Source organism: Urtica dioica, unplaced genomic scaffold (genome assembly GCF_054948205.1).
Source record: "Urtica dioica subsp. dioica isolate 48M unplaced genomic scaffold, U.dioica_male_clone48M_v1_H2 Urtica_dioica_male_H2_contig_19, whole genome shotgun sequence".
Taxonomy (NCBI): domain Eukaryota; kingdom Viridiplantae; phylum Streptophyta; class Magnoliopsida; order Rosales; family Urticaceae; genus Urtica; species Urtica dioica.
In genome coordinates, this window is record NW_028297221.1 from 140,001 (window position 1) to 155,000 (window position 15,000).

Consider the following 15,000-nt stretch of genomic DNA (forward strand, 5'->3'; position numbering starts at 1 on the left):
ATTTAATAGAATCCTTAGGAAAAACTTTTTGTTTCCATCGAGCTAAAAGAATTGTTGATGGCTTTAGTAAATCAAAGCCATTGTTTAATAGCTATTTTGCTTCACCTTTCCCTATAAAAAAAAAGGTAAAATTGAAGATTTAGTTACGATTAGAAATAAATTATCTAGTTTTTTCCATGGATTCCTTACTCATATTCATTCAATTGGAAGTATTCATCCAATAAAAAATTATGTTTCGTAATTTCATAATCCAATTTTTTGAATTTATAATAAACTCTTGGATACAAATCACGAGAATATATATTCTTCCTCTATTTTTTCATTGAGAGGTAAAGGAGTAAATCCTTTTTACGAGATAAAGTTTTTGATCGGAATGGCATATAAAGCAACCCCGGGGGACCCCTTAACCATTAAGGGGTTAAAAGAACGAATCACACTTTTACCACTAAACTATACCCGCTACAATCCGATTATTATGTATAAATCTGCTTTTTGTCGAACAAGATATTTGTTGGGAATCAAAAGATACGAAGGAATCCGGAAAATTAGAGCGTAAACGAGAAGACGTAATGAGATTAGGACCAAATTTTATCCCAAGTTTTTTGATTAGAAGTTTTTATCGGATATGGCTTGACAAAACTATTTAAGTCGTAACATAAAAATGCAGTGAACAAGAATTCACAGTTCCCTTCTTTTCCTATCTTACGTTACTTGATTTTTTTTTTATTACTAAATAAAAAAAGTAAAGAAATTAAGAAAACAAACGAAATTTTGATGATATATCAAATATCAAAGGAATCCACCCAGTTCCTCTTATGATTGTTTCAATATTAATAAGAAGTTTTTGTTTTTTAAAATTGAAGAAGAACCCTTTTTTAATTTTAGTCATTGGAACAAAAAAGACCAGGCCCGGCTAGGTACTGGCCAGGCCGGGGAAATATCCGTTTTTTGTACAAAATCAAAAAGTACTTTTTGATTTATTTATTATTATTAATTTTTTTATACATTTTCTACAGATAAATTAAATAAAAGTATTTATTGAAGCCCTATATTGACTTTTATTTAATTTATTGTACTTTCTTTTGTGCATTAGGGAGAGATGGCTGAGTGGACTAAAGCGTCGGATTGCTAATCCGTTGTACGAGTTTTTCGTACCGAGGGTTCGAATCCCTCTCTTTCCGTTTTCATTGATAACTTTTTATTTCCTTTTTTTACTAGTTAAATTAAAAATGTTAAAGTTATAAGATCCTACTAAATAACATTTTAAAATCGAGCAAGAAAAACAAACCTTATTTCTTTTTTATTATTCACGTCCAGGATTACGTCCCGGATCATTAGATAGGAATCCGAAGATGAATAAAGAGACAAAGAATATCACTACTGTGTAAACAAATAGTTTTAGAGTAAGCATTACAGAATCTCCAAAAGTTTTTTTTAGGAAAAAAAAGAGAGTAGATCTTCCATGCGGATATTTGTATTTTAGCTTCCGTATTTTATTATATTTTAAGATATATTTTTGAAAATTGCCACCAAATTAAGAAAAAACCTCTTATACCCACAATTATACATTTTGGAAGAGGTCTTCGCTGGAAAAAGGTCATAATAATGAAGTCAAATGTGGTGTTGTGAACTTTTTATACAATAATTTCACTATTTCAATCTTTGTCTAGGGCGGTAGTAAATACTATAAAAAGGTTTTTAAATAATAATATCATCGAAAACTTACAGTAGCTTGCCAAACAAAAGCTAAGAGAAAAAAGAAAAGAGGTATTACTGGCATAATATCTACGACTGGATTTAAAAAAGCATAGGCTTCGGGCAATTTGGCGGCGAAAAAACTACTTAAAAAAAGGGTAGAATTAAGACAGCTACAGGGCAAACTTAATATATTAAGCATAACAAACGTTTTGTTCTTGAGGGTAATTATATTTATTTTGATTGAGTTATTAATAAGTTGCATTATTTATAGAAGGTTAAAGAAAAAAAGTGGATATACAAAAAACCCTTCTTTGATTTTAACTTGCCCAATCAAAAATTCTTCCACTTTGATTCAAAAATCAAAAGTAAATAGAATAAATCATACTTTCATATAATATCTTAATTGAATTAGATGTAATGATCAATAAATTCCTTAGTTTAATTGTATATTTATACATAGAAAAATTATTTCAACAATCTAATTTATTTTATGGATAGTTAGACTTAAGTTGACGAACAACTAGTACCAATCTTAGTCTTTATTTGTGTCATGGGGCGTCGCCAAGTGGTAAGGCAACGGGTTTTGATCCCGGTATTCGGAGGTTCGAATCCTTCCGTCCCAGTGTGTATCTGTATACATATTCAAGATAGTTAAAAATTACTATGGGTTTACTCCATATATATCAAAAGAAATAAGAAAAACATTTGCTTTTTTTTGAATGATCCTCTGTTTATGTTTAACAGTATAATATTGAAAAATAATAATTATTCTTCTTATTTTTTATGAGTCTTCTATGAATGATATCTTATGAATGATATATTTTTTCACAAATTTAATAGAGTGCAAATAACCCGCGGATTAAATAGAATTGTTATCCATTTCTAAAATTGATAAACTCATATGAGTTCTTAGTTTAATATTCGAAGAATAACATGGGAAATTGTTGAATTTATCTTATAAATATCGAGTAAATATCTAGTTATTTGATGATGCAGATTCAAAAAAGACTTCTTTAGAATTGCAGTACTATTATATTTAATTACTAAATTAATATATCTAAATATATTAGATATTTTTCTTTTCTCAGATTTTCTTTAGTTTATATGTGTATATATATTTGTATAAAAATTAAGAATTTAGGATTACTTTGTTAAGTGGATTTTCTATATGGAAATCCAAAAGGGCCGATTCAAGTACCTCGTAAATTCAAATTTGTTGGAATTTGTAAAAACCTTTCAATCAAATAAAAAGTCTATTACACAGGAATTAACCCTTAGTAGGATTCGGTGATACAAAGAAATCACAAAAAAAGGCATGTTGCTGCCATTTTGATTAAAAGGATAAAAAATCCCCAAAGTAATGTCTAAACCCAATGATTCAAGTCAAAGAAAGATAAAGGGTTTTAAAACAGGGAAAAACTCTTGTCTCAACAACAAGAACTAGATTAAAATAAAGAGGGTGTGGCCCATTTTTATAGAGTTTTGTCTAATCTTTTCCATTTTTTATCCAGTAGAGAGTTTTCCATTTATATAATATTTCTTATTGTTCCCGGATAGTGTCATCTTTTATAACCAAAAAAGGATACTGTTCCGCGAATTGTTCAGTGGAATTCTATGAACAAAAAAGTAACAGCTTAATCCTTTCTTTTTTACTTAGATTGATATTAATTGACTAAAACGGGGTTTTTCTTTTCGATTTGGTTAATTTATTTGTAAATGCTTTAATGTTTCTATGTAACTTCTATAATGTAGTGTCAACCTAATATAAAAATAAATCTAAAATGAACCCTTAGTTTTTGATTTTAGTAAATTCACAAATTTAAAAATTTTTTTATTGTATTCTTTTCTCAATATTCCCTTTTCTATTGACAATAATGTATGAAATAAATATAATCTGAGCGTGGAGAAATTACTATATTTCTCCCCGCAATTCGGTTTATCTTTATTATGTTCAAAATTTATTCTAAATGTTTTTATGTTTGGTTTATCTTTTTTAAATTTTTTGATTGCGTCGTACTATTTTATCTCTTTTTTTATTGGGATTCCTAGTGTATCTATACATGAATACTCATTTTTGAGTTCGGGTTGCTAACTCAACGGTAGAGTACTCGGCTTTTAAGTGCGGCTAGCATCTTTTACACGTTTATATGAAGCAAGTGATTCGTCTATACCATCGGTAGAGTTTGTAAGACCACGACTGATCTTGAAAAAAATGACTGGAAAAAACAGCATGTCGTATCAATAAAGAATTCTAAGAATATTTTGTTCTTACTGTTATGGGGATAGGGCGAAATCTTGCTTAATTTAACAAGCAAAGAAATTAAAACTAAATTGAGAGTTAGGTCGACTAAATAAATGGATAGATCCTAACTATAGGTTCCAATTATAGGAAAAGAAAAGTAACGAGCTCCTGTTCTTAATTTTTGAATGATTACCCGATCTAATTAGACGTTAAAACTATATTAGTCCTTGACGCGGGAATGCTTTTCCCATGAGCGTATTATCAATTTGTTTTGAATCCTAACTATTAGCTATCTACATTATGTAGTAGAAAAAAATGTGTATGAAGAAGGCAGTATATTGATAAAGAAATCTTTTTTAATCAAAAGAGCGATTGGATTCAAAAAATAAAGGATTTCTTACCATCTTGTTATCCGAACATAAACCTCTTGGTTGAAAAAACAGAGGATCAAGAGTCCGTTTTATAATTGTATCTTTTTCCGAGGTATCCTATTATTATTTTTAATATAAAACCTTGTTTTGACTCTATCGTACTATGTATCATTTGATAACCCAATGGATCCAATCCTATTTTCGGTTAAAATCAAATTTCAAATGACGAAATATCCAGGATTTTAGAGCTCGATAGATCTGGGAAATTTCAACTCCTATACCCACTTATCTTTCGGGAGTATATGTATGCATTTGTTCGTGATCGTGGTTTAACTAGACGGAACTTTTTAAAAATGTGAGTTCTCACAATAACTATAGTTTACTGGTTATAAAACGTTTAATTTTTCGAATGTATCAAACGAATCATTTGATTTTTTCCCATAAAGATTCTAACCAAAATCAGGTTTTTGGGTTCAATGAGAATTTGTATTATCAAATGATATCAGAGGGGTTTGTCGGCATTGTGGAAATGCCATTTGCCCTACGAGTAACATCTTCCTTACCGGTTCTAGAAGTCATAAGTATTATAATTTACGATCAATTCAGTCAATATTTCCTTTTTTAGAGGATAAATTTACACATTTAACGTATGCTTCAGATGTACTAATACCCTATCCGATTCATCTGCAAATCTTAGTTCAAACCCTTCGATGTTGGGTAAAAGATGCCTCTTCTTTGCATTTATTAGGGCTTTTTCTTCAAGAGTATTATAATTGTAATAGTTTTTTATTCCAAAAAAATTTTCAAAATAAATATATTTCTATTTTTTCAAAGAGTAATCCAAGATTTTTTTTGTTTCTGTATAATTCTCATGTTTGTGAATATGAATCTGTCTTACTTTTTCTCTGCAACCAATCTTCTCATTTAAGATTAACATCTTCTGGTGTCTTTTTTGAGCGAATATTTTTTTATTTAAAAATAAAGCATCCTATAGAAGAAGTGTTTCCTAATGATGGCCTATGGCTCCTTCAGGATCTTTTTATGCATTATGTTAGACATCAAGGAAAATCAAGTCTGGCTTCAACGGATACACCCTTTTGATTAATAATGGAAATTGTACTTTGTCCGTTTATGGCAATGGAATTTTTATGTGTGGTCTCAACAGGAAGGATATATATAAACCAATTATGCAAGCGTTCCCTCGGCTTTTTGGGCTATCTTTCACGTATGAGAATAAATCTTTCATTGGTACGGAGTCAAATGCTAGAAAATTCATTTATACTGGATAATGCTATGAATAAAATGGATACACTAATTCCAATTAGTGCTTTGATTGGATCGTTGGCTAAAATTAAATTTTGTAATATGTTATGGCATCCCATTAGTAAGTTGACTTGGGCGGATTCATCAGATTTTTATATTATTGAACGATTTGCGCGTATATGCAGAAATATTTTTCATTATTATAGTGGATCCTCAAAAAAAAGACTTTGTATCAAGTAAAATATATACTTCAACTTTCTTGTTTTAAAACTTTGGCTCGTAAACACAAAAGTGCTGTACGCGTTTTTTGAAAAGATTTGGTTCGGAATTTTTGAAAGAATTCTTTACAGGGGAAGAAGAGTTTCTTTCTTTAATTTTTCCAAAAACTTATTCTACTTTGCGAAGGTTATATAAAGGCGAATTTGGTATTTAGATATTTTTAGCCCTAAAAGGTCTGTCGGGTCAATCATGAATGGTTGGTTATGCAACCCTCAAAAGGAAGTTTTTTTTAATGAAGGCGAGATAACAATAACAAAAAATTAATATATATTTATATATTTGAAATGCTCATGTAGTAAGGGTTGATCAATAGAGTTTTCAAAATCCTGTCTAGGAACAGAAGTAAATTTTAGATCTATACATAGGGAAAGCCGTGTGCAATGAAAAATGCAAGCACGGCTTGGGGGAAGATTTTTAATGTTATTAAAATTCTAAAATTTTAGAACAAATAAATTCTCTATTCCATCCGACTAGTTCCGGGTTCGAGTCCCGGGCAACCCATTATACTTAATATATAAAAATATTCTGTATATAAATCGGAATCTATTAACGAATATAAATTATATAAATTGAGATCGATAAAGAAGAGCATAGATATATCTATGGGTGACTGGTTGACATGGGATATAAATCATGTTATACTGTTGAATAACAAGCTATCAATTATCTATATGGATTTCTTTTTATAGAGAATTTATGTGCTTGGGAGTCCCTGATGATTAATGATTAAATAAACCAAGATTTTACCATGACTGTGATTTTAGAGAGACGCGAAAGTGAAAGCATATGGGTCGATTCTGTAACTGGATAACCAGCACTGAAAACCGACTTTACATGGCTGGTTTGGTGTTTTGATGATCCCTACCTTATTGACCGCAACTTCTGTATTTATTATCGCTTTCATTGCTGCCCCTCCGGTAGATATTGATGGTATTCGTGAACCTGTTTCTGGCTCTCTGCTTTATGGAAACAATATTATTTCTGGTGCCATTATTCCTACTTCTGCAGCTATAGGTTTGCACTTTTTACCCAATCTGGGAAGCGGCTTCCGTTGATGAATGGTTATACAATGGTGGTCCTTATGAGCTAATTGTTCTACACTTCTTACTTGGTGTAGCTTGTTATATGGGTCGTGAGTGGGAACTTAGTTTCCGTCTGGGCATGCGCCCTTGGATTGCTGTTGCATATTCAGCTCCTGTTGCGGCAGCTACTGCTGTTTTCTTGATCTACCCAATTGGTCAAGGAAGTTTTTCTGACGGTATGCCTCTAGAATCTCTGGTACTTTCAATTTCATGATTGTATTCCAAGCTGAGCACAATATCCTTATGCACCCATTTCATATGTTAGGTGTAGCTGGTGTATTCGGCGGCTCTTTATTCAGTGCTATGCATGGTTCCTTGGTAACTTCTAGTTTGATCAGGGAAACCACTGAAAATGAATCTGCTAATGAAGGTTACAGATTCGGTCAAGAGGAAGAAACCTATAATATGTAGCCGCTCATGGTTACTTTGGTAGATTGATCTTCCAATATGCTAGTTTCAACAATTCTCGTTCGTTACACTTTTTCTTAGCTGCTTGGCCTGTAGTAGGTATTTGGTTTACCGCTTTAGGTATAAGCACTATGGCTTTCAACTTAAATGGTTTCAATTTCAATCAATCTGTAGTTGATAGTCAAGGTCGTGTAATTAATACCTGGGCTGATATCATCAACCGTGCTAATCTTGGTATGGAAGTTATGCATGAACGTAATGCTCACAATTTCCCTCTAGACTTAGCTGCTGTCGAAGTATTATCTACAAATGGATAATATCCACATATTAGCATATTAGATTAGTATAAACCAGTTTTTGAAAATAAAGGAGCAATACTTACTTTTTTACTAAAAAACAGTAAGTATTGCTCCTTTTCATTAATTTTTTTAGCAAAAAAAAAAATTAATGTTGTATTTTTAATTGAAGTAGTTTTTCTTATTATAGGGGCGGATGTAGCCAAGTGGATCAAGGCAGTGGATTGTGAATCCACCATGCGCGGGTTCAATTCCCGTCGTTCGCCCGGGACCATGTGACTATTATTTCTTTTTCCGCTTTTATGTTAAGCATATTTATTTTTTTTAATAAATGATTGGCGACAAAGGGCTTTTTTTTAGTGAACGTGCCACAATAAATTACTCCGATTTTTTTATAAAGACGAAGAAACAAATTCTATTTTCTTTCCTATTTACTACGGCGACGAAGAATCAAATTATCACTATATTTATTTCTTTTTCTACTTCTTCTTCCAAGTGCAGGATAACCCCAAGGAGTTGCGGGTTTTTTTCTACCAATTGAGGCCCTCCCTTCACCACCCCCATGGGGATGGTCTACAGGGTTCATAACTACTCCTCTTACTACAGGGCGCTTACCTAGCCAACATTTAGATCCGGCTCTACCCAAACTTTTCTGGTTCACCCCAACATTCCCCACTGTCCGATTGTTGCTGAGCAGTTTTTGGGTATCAAACGGACCTCCCCAGAAGGTAATTTTTAATGTGGCCGATTTCCCCTCTTTTGCAATCAGTTTCGCTACAGCACCTGCTGCTCTAGCTAATTGTCCCCCCTTTCCAAGTGTGATTTCTATGTTATGTATGGCCGTGCCTAAGGGCATATCGGTCAAAGGTAGGGCATTTCCATTTTATAGGAACTTCTGTACCAGAAACAATGGTATCTCCAATTAGAGCCCCTCTGGGATGTAAAATATATCTTTTCTCACCACCCCCATAGTGTATGAGACAGATGGTATGCATTTCGATTAGGGTCGTATTCTATAGTTACGATTTTACCATATATGTCTTTTTCATTCCGTCGAAAATCGATTTTACGGTATAGACGCTTATGACCTCCCCCTCTATGCCCTGCGGTAATGATTCCTCTGGCATTACGACCTTTAGCACAACGATGCTGTCCATAGATCAAATTATTTCGTGGATTGGATTTCATTTGATTTAAGTTCCTTTCGTTCTAAAAGGTGGAATATAATAACCCGGTTGAAGCGTAATCATCATACGCCTGTAATGCATTGTATGTCCCATAAAGGTCCCCCCTTTCCCGGGAGTCGATGACTATTCATAGCTATTACCTTGACACCAAAGAAGAGTTCGACCCAATGCTTTATTTCTGTCCTAGTTGATCCTGATTCGACATTAAAAGTATATTGATTTTTCAGCAATAACCGAATACTTTTGTCTGTAACTACGAAATATTTGATTCCATCCATAAATTTTCTTCCCTATGAGTTCTAGTCTCAATAAGACTGTTAGGTCTTACTGTTCATATGTTATGATATGAATATACCACACCAATTCGTTATGTATGGATGATGAGATTTCATTGATACAGAGCCAATTCCAATAGACTTATTATATTGGAGGGTCCCATTGGCATGCATCCAGTAGGAATTGAACCTACGAATTCGCCAATTATGAGTTGGGCGCTTTAACCATTCAGCCATGGATGCTTAGCGGGATCCTCGTACATGGTGAATAACCAAATTCCAATTGAAATGAAATCTTTAGGGTAAATCAATGCAATTTAGGAGGACTTAATCTTAATGAAAGGACATCAATTCAAATCCTGGATTTTCGAATTGAGAGAAATCAAGAATTCTCACTATTTCTTAGATTCATGGACCCAATTGAATTCAGTGGTATCTTTCATTCACATTTTTTTCCATCAAGAACGTTTTATAAAACTCTTGGACTCCCGAATTTGGAGTATCCTACTTTCACGCAATTCACATTTACAGAGTTCAACAAGGAATCGATATTTCACGATCAAGGGTGTACTACTATTTGTAGTAGCGGTCCTTATATATCGTATTAACAATCGAAAGATGTTCGAAAGAAAAAATCTCTATTGACAGGACTTCTTCCTATACCTATGAATTTCATTGGACCCAGAAATGATACATTGGAAGAATCTTTTGGGTCTTCCAATATCAATAGGTTAATTGTTTCGCTCCTGTATCTTCCAAAAGGAAAAAAGATCTCTGAGAGCTGTTTCCTGGATCCAAAAGAGAGTACTTGGGTTCTCCCAATAACTAAAAAGTGTATCATGCCTGAATCTAACTGGGGCTCGCGATGGTGGAGGAATTGGCTCGGAAAAAAGAGGGATTCTAGTTGTAAGATATCTAATGAAACCGTCACTGGAATTGAGATCTCATTCAAAGAGAAGATATCAAATATCTGGAGTTTCTTTTTGTATATTATATGGATGATCCGATCCGCAAGGACCATGATTGGGAATTGTTTGATCGTCTTTCTCCGAGGAAGAGGCAAAACATAATCAACTTGAATTCGGGACAGCTATTCGAAATCTTAGTGAAAGACTGGATTTGTTATCTCATGTTTGCTTTTCGTGAAAAAAAAGCAATTGAAGCAGAGGGTTTCTTCAAACAACAAGGAGCTGGGTCAACTATTCAATCAAATGATATAGAGCATGTTTCCCACCTCTTCTCGAGAAACAAGTGGGCTCTCTCTTTGCAAAATTGTGCTCAATTTCATATGTGGAAATTACGCCAAGATCTCTTCTTTAGTTGGGGGAAGAATCCGCACGAATCGGATTTTTTGAGGAACATATCGAGAGAGAATTGGGTTGGTTAGACAATGTGTGGGTTGGAAAACAAGGATCGGTTTTTTAGCAAGGTACGGAATGTATCGTCAAATATTCAATATGATTCCACAAGATCTAGTTTTCGTTCAAGTAATGGATTATAGCCAATTGAAAGGATCTTCTGATCGACCCAGAGATCATTTTGATTCCATTAGTAATGAGGATTCAGAATATCACACATTGATCAATCAAAGAGAGATTCAACAACTAAAAGAAAGATCGATTCTTTGGGATCCTTCCTTGCTTCAAACGGAACGAACAGAGATAGAATCATACCGATTCCCTAAATGCCTTTCTGGATATTCCTCAATGTCCCGGCTATTCACGGAACGTGAGAAGCAGATGAATAATCATCTGCTTCGGAAGAAATCGAAGAATTTATTGGAATCCTACAAGATCCATTCGTTCTTTTTTCTCTGACAGATGGTCAGAGCTTCATCTGGGTTCGAATCCTACTGAGAGGTCCACTAGAGATCAGAAATTCTTGAAGAAAGAACAAGATGTTTCTTTTGTACCTTCCAGGCGATCGGAAAATAAAGAAATAGTTAATATATTCAAGATAATTACGTATTTACAAAATACCGTCTCAATTCATCCTATTTCATCAGATCCGGGATGTGATATGGTCCCGAAGGATCAACTGGATATGGACAGTTCCAACAAGATTTCATTCTTGAACAAAAATAAATTTTTTGATTTATTTCATCTATTCCATGACCGGAACAGGGGGGGATACACGTTACACCACAATTCTGAATCAGAAGATAGATTTTCAAGAAAGGGCAGATCTATTCACTCTATCAATAACCGAGCCGGATCTGGTATATCATAAGGGATTTGCCCTTTCTATTGATTCCTACAGATTGGATCAAAAACAATTCTTGAATGAGGTATTCGACTCCAGGGATGAATCGAAAAAGAAATCTTTATTGGTTCTACCTCCTATTTTTTATGAAGAAAATGCATCTTTTTATCGAAGGATCAGAAAAAAATGGGTCCGGGCCTCCTGCGGGAATGATTTGGCGGATCCAAAACCAAAAACAGTGGTATTTGCTAGCACCAACATAACGGAGGCGGTCAATCAATATAGATTGATCCGAAATCTGATTCAAATCCAATATAGCACCTATGGGTACATAAGAAATTTATTGAATCGATTCTTTTTAATGAATAGATCCGATCGCAACTTAGAATACGGGATTCAAGGGGATCAAATAGTAAATGATACTCTGAATCATATAACTATAATGAAATATACGATCAACCCAACATTTATCAAATTTGAAAAAGAGTCAGAAGAAATGGTTCGATCCTCTTATTTTTATTTCTCGAACCGAGAGATCCATGAATCGGGATCCTAATGCATATCGATACAAATGGTCCAATGGGAGCAAGAATTTACAGGAACATTTCATTTCTGAGCAGAAGAGCCATTTTCAAGTAGTGTTCGATCGATTACGTATTAATCAATATGCGATTGATTGGTCCTGAGGTTATCGACAAAAAAGATTTGTCTAAGTCACTTGCTTTCTTTTTGTCCAAGTTTCTTCTCTTTTTGTCTAACTCACTTCCTTTTTTCTTTGTGAGTTTCGGGAATATCCCCATTCATAGGTCCGAGATCCACATCTATGAATTGAAAGGTCCGAATGATCAACTCTGCAATCAGTTGTTAGAATCAATAGGTCTTCAAATCGTTCATTTGAAAAAATGGAAACCCTTCTTATTGGATGATCATGATACTTCCCAAAAATCTCAATTCTTGATCAATGGAGGAACAATATCACCTTTTTTGTTCAATAAGATAGCAAAGTGGATGATTGACTCATTCCATACTAGAAATAATCACAGGAAATCTTTTGATAACGCAGATTCCTATTTCTCAATGATATCCCACGATCAAGACAATTGGCTGAATCCCGTGAAACCATTTCATAGAAGCTCATTGATATCTTCTTTTTATAAAGCAAATCGACTTCGATTCTTGAATAATCCACATCACTTCTGCTTCTATTGTAACAAAGGATTCCCTTTTATGTGGAAAAGGCCCGTATCAAAATTCTGATTATACGTATGGACAATTCCTCAATATCTTGTTCATTCGCAACAAAATAGTTTCTTTTCGCGGCGGTAAAAAAAAATATGCTTTTTTGGATAGAGATACTGTTTCACCAATCGAGTTACAGGTGTCTAACATATTCATACTTAACGATTTTCCACAAAAAGGTGACGAAAGGTATAACTTGTACAAATCTTTCCATTTTCCAATTCGATCCGATCCATTCGTTCGTAGAGCTATTTACTCGATTCGCAGAGATTCTGGAACACTTCTAACAGAGGGACAAATATTCAATTTTGAAAGAACTTATTGTCAACCTCTTTCAGATATGAATCTGTCTGATTCAGAAGGGAAGAACTTGCATCAGTATCTCAATTTCAATTCAAACATGGGTTTGATTCACACTCCATGTTCTGATAAATATTTACCATCCGAAAAGAGGAAAAAACGGGGTCTTTGTCTAAAGAAATGCCTTGAGAAAGGGCGGATGTATAGAAACTTTCAACGAGATGGTGCTTTTCAACTCTCTCAAACTGGAATATATTCCAAACATATATGCCATGGTTCCTTACTTCGACAGGATACAAATATCTAAATTTGATATTTTTAGATACTTTTTCAGGCCTATTGCCGATACTAAGTAGCAGCCAAAAATTTGTATCTGTTTTTCATGATATTATGCATGGATTAGATATATCATGGCAAATTCTTCATAAAAAATTGTATCTTCCACAATGGAATCTGATAAGTGAGATTTCGAGTAAGTGTTTACATAATCTTCTTCTGTCCAAAGAATATTTCATCGAAATAATGAGTCGCCATTGATATCGACACATCTGAGATCGCCAAATGTTCGGGAGTTCCTCTATTCAATCCTTTTCCTTTTCTTGTTGCTGGATATCTCGTTCGTACACATCTTCTTTTTGTTTCTCCAGCCTATAGTGAGTTACAGACAGAGTTCGAAAGGGTCAAATCTTTGATGATTCCATCATACATGATTGAGTTGCGAAAACTTCTGGATAGGTATCCTACATCTGATACATCTGAACTGAATTCTTTCTGGTTAAAGAATCTCTTTCTAGTTGCTCGGGAACAATTAGGAGATTCTCTAGAAGAAATACGGGGTTCTGCTTCTGGGGGCAACATGCTAGGGGGTGGCGGTCCCACTTATGGGGTCAAATCAATACGTTCTAAGAATAAATATTTGAATATCAATCTCATCGATATGATCGATTTCATAAGTATCATACCAATCCCATCAATCGAATCGCTTTTTCCAGAAATACGAGACATCTAAGTCATACAAGTAAAGAGACCTATTCATTGATAAGAAAAAGAAAAAAGGGTGAACGGTGATTGATTGATGATAAAATAGAATCCTGGGTCTCGAACAGTGATTCGATTGATGATAAAGACAGAGAATTCTTGGTTCAGTTCTCCGCCTTAACGACAGAAAAAAGGATTGATCAAATTCTATTGAGTCTGACTCATAATGATCATTTAGCAAAGAATGACTCTGGTTATCAAATGATTGAACAACCGGGAGCAATTTACTTACGATACTTAGTTGACATTCATAAAAAGTATCTAATGAATTATGAGTTCAATACATCCTGTTTAGCAGAAAGACGGATATTCCTTGCTCATTATCAGAAAATCACTTATTCACAAATCTCCTGTGGGGCTAATAGTTTTCATTTCCCATCTCATGGAAAAACCTTTTTCGCTCCGCTTAGCCCTCTCTAGGGGTATTTTAGTGATAGGTTCTATAGGAACTGGACGATCCTATTTGGTCAAATACCTAGCGACAAACTCCTATGTTCCTTTCATTACAGTATTTCTGAACAAGTTCCTGGATAACAAGCCTAAGGGCTTTCTTATTGATGATAGTGACGATATTGATGATAGTGACGATATCGACCGGGACCTTGATACGAAGCTGGAGCTTCTAACTATGATGAATGCGCTAACTATGGATATGATGCCGGAAATAGACCGTTTTTATATCACCCTTCAATTCGAATTAGCAAAAGCAATGTCTCCTTGCATAATATGGATTCCAAACATTCATGATCTGGATGTGAATGAGTCGAATTATTTATCCCTCGGTCTATTACTGAACTATCTCTCCAGGGATTGTGAAAGATGTTCCAATAGAATATTCTTGTTATTGCTTCGACTCATATTCCCCAAAAAGTGGATCCCGCTCTAATAGCTCCGAATAAATTAAATACATGCATTAAGCTACGAAGGCTTCTTATTCCACAACAACGAAAGCACTTTTTCACTCTTTCATATACTAGGGATTTCGCTTGGAAAAGAAAATGTTCCTTACTAATGGATTCGAGGCCATAACCATGGGTTCCAATGTACGAGATCTTGCATCACTTACCGATGAGGCCCTATCGATTAGTATTACACAGAAGAAATCAATTATAGACACTAA

General features: G+C 34.1%; 2 non-coding genes across 2 annotated transcripts; one reads left to right on the forward strand and one right to left on the reverse strand.

Moving 5' to 3' along the window:
• Positions 1 to 1,093: 1,093 nt before the first annotated feature.
• TRNAS-GCU (transfer RNA serine (anticodon GCU)) lies at positions 1,094 to 1,181 on the forward strand. Its single transcript has one exon. It is a non-coding gene; the product is annotated as a tRNA-Ser (tRNA).
• Positions 1,182 to 9,270: 8,089 nt separating this feature from the next.
• TRNAM-CAU (transfer RNA methionine (anticodon CAU)) lies at positions 9,271 to 9,344 on the reverse strand. The gene has a single exon. It is a non-coding gene; the product is annotated as a tRNA-Met (tRNA).
• Positions 9,345 to 15,000: the final 5,656 nt, after the last annotated feature.